The sequence below is a fragment of the Chondrus crispus genome, genomic scaffold (assembly GCF_000350225.1).
Source record: "Chondrus crispus Stackhouse genomic scaffold, scaffold_27, whole genome shotgun sequence".
Taxonomy (NCBI): Eukaryota; Rhodophyta; class Florideophyceae; order Gigartinales; family Gigartinaceae; genus Chondrus; species Chondrus crispus.
Window position 1 is genome coordinate 420,303 of NW_005179169.1, and position 6,000 is coordinate 426,302.

A 6,000-nucleotide genomic window follows, 5' to 3' on the forward strand; every position below is an offset into this window, starting at 1 on the left:
AGTGGAGGCAGAGCTACGCATGAAGACGATAACAAAGAATGCTGCACAGCGCGGCCGCAGACGTCTGGGGTTGATAGACGTATGCCCACAGCGGCGGTATGAGAACGTTGATGTCCGGGTCACGGACTTTAGAATGCGTTGCAATACGCGGTGACGTCTTTTAGAGACACTCAATTGGACTGAGAACTTGTCTTTGGATTTTCATTGTGTTTCAACTTCTGGAGAGTGGGCCGTTCTATCGAAACTAAATATTTCGCTTATTTGTCTGGCCCAGCAAGTCAAAGCAATTCAAAATATGATAAGGAACTGGCCATTGAATGGTCCAATGCATTAATGCACAATAATTATTGTGCACACTTGTCGAATATTCATTCCTCATGAAGCTTAGCAAGTAAACTAGCGGCGTCCTGCTGCGACCTCCCACAGCTCTCCAACATCAAAAGCACCAAATGTCGACCGTGCCTTGTGTTGCAAAAATAATACCATCCTTTCATGCTTCCCTTGCGCGACAAAACAACACATCACCGCATCGCCTCAATCGTCGCTTCCTGGCCGGCCTCAACCGCGCCCGTAACAGCATCCAACGCCTCCTCTGCTGTACATTCGCCTCAATCGCCCTCGCTGCGACCACCGTTATGTCTTTGGCACAAACGTCGTGTGTTCTCTAGCGGCAGACAACTCGCCAGGATCCTCCCGCCTTTGCTGCGCCATTCATACGGGCCTACTGCTTGTGTGTGGCACCAAAGGGTGACCAGGAAAGCGAGCTGGTGAGATGTTTTTTTTATTCCTCAGTCACGTGAGAGATGGACTAGCTAAATACGAATTCTTACTGAAACGCAAAACGAGCAGAGTGGCAGCCGACAGCACACTACAGGCCGGCGACAGTGAAAGGCTGTCGTGAATAAAACCGACAGCATCCGTACAATGGGACGTTGCCAAGGACACTGCGCGAGTACCGACAGAAATCACCTCGACACCTGAGGCCTCGGCTGCGTGAAGGCCATGATACGGGACACTCCTCTTCTAAGAAGATGACGTCAGGAAGACCTTGAACGTGCGGCATTCGCCATTTCTCGGTTGGGGAAGTAGAAGAAACTCATCGACCATTGTGGGAATGTCTTCTAGCATGATACTTAGTGGTTCCCAGGTAGGCTCCTCGTCATCAAAACCCCTCCATCGAGCGCGTAGCTCGTATTGTACACTAGTCTCATTGATTCTCAGATCCAGTAGTTTCTCCATTGTGTCGTAATAAGTATTTTTGTGCGCTATTGTGTCCAACAAAGTTTCCATGACATCTAACCGGGAATCAGCATAAAAATTGAGTCAATGAAAATGATCCATTGTGGTAGCCCTCGTGAGAAAATCCTCGACCTGAAAGACTAAGCCTGACTCGGCTCGAACTACGCGCTAGGGGGCCATGCTATTTCACTCGTAGCTTGTGCCCATCATTGCAAACCCTCTAAGCCACCAAAACGAAGTCCTCGACCTCGAATTTGATGGGTTGTATATTGGGTTTCGCATTGAGTATCTTGATGACTTCCCCTCTCTTCCTTGTTCGATGCCCTCCTACCTGCTTTTGAATATGATAGACTGCCTTGATGAACGCTTTCACTCGTTTAATTCGATGTGCTCTAATAAAATCCATGGATTAAGGCTGACCCTCGAGAGAGGGGAGCAGGGTTAACAACGGGGCGTCAGTTGGCAGCCCTGCAAAGGCAGTAACTGGATCTTACTGACCAAGTCAGGGTCTAACGGAGTAATTGAGGATCCTCTGAACGAGCTTCAACATAGTTGGCCATTCACTTTCTCGCACTCTGAATTCTGAAAGGAGATCTCTACGAGCCCTAAGAACTTCTTTGCATATAGTCTAAACCGTCCCGTTCCATTGAGGGCAGTAGGCCGTCGTAAGATGATGATGGGAATGCAGAGCGCTGTTGGGAGAGTCCATGAGTTGATTCTTGAAATGCGACCCTCAATCCGATACCCAAGTCTTGAGCACCTCAAAAGAGGCGAACCAGCGCATGAGCACCTCTACTGCGGCAGGAGCGTCTGCACTGTCATACGCTTCTAAAGATAGAGAAGATCAAACCTCATCTTTGAGAATCAAGTCATACTTCTGGCCAGTTTCGCTGGGTCCCATGTACAAAAGATTCGAACGAGTGACCTCATTGGGTATGTGCGCGTGCAGGGCGTGCCCCATCGGACGCGGAACTCACGGTGTAGCCAAGCAGTGTAGGCAGGACTTGCAGAACGAAAGCACACCAGAGTCCATGTGGGTCCAGTAGAAATGCCCCTTCATACTGCGAAGGGTTGTGGTGTAGCCACGATGACCTCGGCGGCCACATTAGCTCACCGTGACATGGAAAAAACTACTTCCTCTTCACAGATGCATCCGATCTGCATTGAGCTGGCGTTCTTACCCACATCCCCAAAATGGACCTGGACCTAACATTTGAGGACCAACGCCATCAGCCCTTGGGATTTTTTGTCGGGGTCCTTTACTGGATCTGCTTCACGATAGTCCACAACGGAAAATGCAACTTCGCGCCACACCGGCTCCACTTTTCTTGGAATGAATTTCTGAAGCCTGATCTGATTTGCAGCTGCCAAAACGGATATAAAGTGGACTTTGTGGGAAGGGGAAGACGATAGGTCGGACTCAATTTCGTCTAACTGTCATGTGGCAGATAGGTGGGGTAATTACAATGTTGAGACGCCGAGCAAGTTTTCATAGGCTCCCTCAGGTTTGAGGGACGAAGAAAAAGTAACGCCGGTACAATCGAGCCCCTGCTCCCCCCCAAATTTCCGTCCACCAGTCCCGTCTCAGAGCGACCAGCACTGCAACCGGAGTGTGTCTTTATTAGGTGTACTGGCAGGACCGCGTAGGTGGGCCAGGAGTCCTCGTAGATGGAGTGGGGGAGGAAGCAGTACTAAGTCAAGCAGAAATGCTTCGACAGGAATATGAGGACCGAAAGGTCGTCCGCTCGCCTTGTAAGGAATGTGAGAAGTAAATACGGGACAGGCAGCGAAGATATCTGAAGATGGGGAAGCATGTTTTGAAGTGTCCTGTATACACTCAGGAGGGGACGAATCGAGCTCTTTCAGAATACAGCGCGCTGCAGAAGAAGAGAAGTTGGTAACACAGTAACACTCGGTCATTTTTGAAGAAAAACGAACCTATCTCGGCAGATTTCCTGCTAGGGAAGAACGGTCGCGTGGATGTAAGTCCAGAGCGTGCAAACGCCAAAAAAACCTGCACTTCTGGAGAACATTGTCTAGCAGGCATGGCAGTTCACGGCCCTAGACACTACTGCAGCTCTACCAATCGCTTTTACGAGGTTCTTACAAATGAAAATGCAATGGTACGCTAGAGGTTACTTCTGCATCCGGTTCGTGATGACGGGACGCAAATTGAATGAGCATTGTAAATCGGTATTGGATAAAGTGTGGCAAAGACTATCTAGCTCCTTTTCAACCGGCTTCGGAACAATACTTTTTGACGGCTGTAGAGACGCAATCTAAGCTACGGTTGTGAACGTTTTGCTACGAACAGAAGATATTGGCATGAGCTGTCGGCGTCGGACTTGCTTCCTCGAGTCAGTTTAAACGTTGCACTAGCGCGGGGGGACTTCTGGATATATAAAGCTTTTGGAGTCTGTGTTGCTGAAATATAGCTGGATGGGTCGGATTTGCGCTGTCACGAGTGTTGGCGCATAATAATGTGTGATCGCTCAAATTTCTCTAATGGAACGGCACCCCTAACTCGTCGGGGTACAGGAACAGGGCCATTTAGCAAACCTAGGAATGCATTATATTGAGTTGTTCCGTTGGTGCGGGAGGTTCCGGAAACAGTTGTTGGATTACTGCTGAAACAAGAGTGAAGATCGAACTGCTCGCACGAATCAGGAAGGCCATCGATAAATCAAAAATATGGTTGGTTTGCAAGTGAACACCGAGACAGAACCGCCATTGATTGCCAAGGAGGCACCTGTCGAAGGTGCTGCCAGTATTTGCCGGCTGGGCGGTAGCTCTCTTTCCCCCTGCTACTGCTCCGGACGTTCATGTTGTGGAGCCCGCCAAGACGCGTTCTGCGTGTACAGAAAGTACGTTTAATGCGGTTTTACGAGGTCGCGGTATGCTTGTAGAGGGTTTCCAGGCCCCCACTACGTTAGTTACCGGTAGCCTATTAACAACCCAACGGAAAGGCAAAAGCAGGCGTCCTTCATTTCTGCGATTGCGTCACGTGAAGTTTCAGACAACTTCAAAGAGAATCACAGGGTCTTTAGGATGTTGCAGCGATTTCGCTGTGTAATACATTCAGATTACGCCAATGTTTCGGAAGTCGCCCTGAAGACGATTGGAGTGGGCCTCTAATTGCGAAGTGTGCTGTTGACAGCATCCCTGACGTCGGAGAGAGATAATCAAGTAATACCAAAGATTACACGATGGCATAATTGACCTTTGGATGCTTCCATCAAGGTGCGCTTGCTCGAATAAATTCACTTCACAGCGCACCTTGTTGACCACTAGCGCTGTCCAAAAGATGCCAATCCGTAATTGCATCGGTTTCGATATACCTCATTCAACACTTTGTCAGGCAGTGAAACCGGCACACGACACATGGATAGGCGAGTGGAACTCGCAATACCGGGCTCCGCGATCGCAAGACCAACTTAAGATCATCCTGGAGCAGTAAATGCAGATATCAGGAGAGTAGAATAAAGAGAAAATGACGCCGGAAATAAGGAGGTGTTCAAAGGGTTTAGGAAAACGTCGCCGGTGAACTGGAAGTCTCAAGCGGTTCGCCGTGAGTTCGAAAAACTCGGGAGAGTTCACAATGAGAAAACGTTCTGTACCGCATTTCCCTTGCGCTGCAGAAAAAACTTCAGCATGCTCGTTTCGAAACACAACTACAACTGTATCAGCACAAGATGGCAAAGGTTATCATAACAAAACTCAGGTTCGCGTTGGAGCCCTTGCTTCAGTTCAAGGACATTGACGAACCATTTGTGCATCATTATCTCAGCCTTGTTCTCGATCCGTAATTCAAGACTTTGAGGAACCCATTCTTGAAAATGCACAAAAAATGTTCAGGCAGGCAGAGAACTGACCAAGCGGTGTGATTGTGAAGTAACTATTCCTCTTTTATTGAAGTTGAAGGAATTTTCAGAGACACCTGAAGTACAGCCTGCAAGCTCTTCTGTATTTCCAGTGTAGTAAATACGTCACCAACTTCTGCTGTCGATTCTGCAAACGCTGCTCACAGCAATGAAGAGAGTATTGATTGGTTTACAGAGGAAGTGACGGAGTCTGACCATGAAAGAGAGAAGCGTTTCATTACCTCTGAGCTATCAAGGTTTCGAAAAGAGCCTTTTTCTTCGTCCCAGATATACAAGCAGAAATGGCTAGCTTTGAAAAGGGACGCGTTCCCGACCGTTATTAGATTGGCACAGCATATACTGGGAATCCCTCCTTCCCAGATAGACAATGAGAGGATTTTTACCAGCGCAGGAAGAACAGGAACTCCTAGGCCGAATAGCATTACTACCAGTCAAATTAATGATTTGTTCAACATTTCGAAGAACTATCCGCAGGCTCATATGGTTCATTCTATCTCTGAAGGTGTTGGTCTTGAAGAGGTTAGTGATTATATTGTCTCTATTGAAGTGCGAGAGAGTGACTCTCCATCAGAATAAAGTTTTCTCTACGCGTTGTTAAAACAGGTACCCTTGCAATGGAAATTATTGGCAGGTATTAAAAGCTCCTACCGAGCTACCACTGAGGTCAGGTTTGCAACGTTCCCAGTGATAGCTATCGGAAATTGTTTGAGCAGTGAGTGGCGTCCGCCCACAAATTAAACATGTGTGAATCAGTGAAAAGAACCAAACTCCGATCGTTATCCTCTTGCCCTGCAGTGGCTCTTTGATTGGATTTTAGCTCACGCACCTGGTAGCAGCAGCGAAAATGGAACACGCGTCAATTACATCACAGCAAATTTTC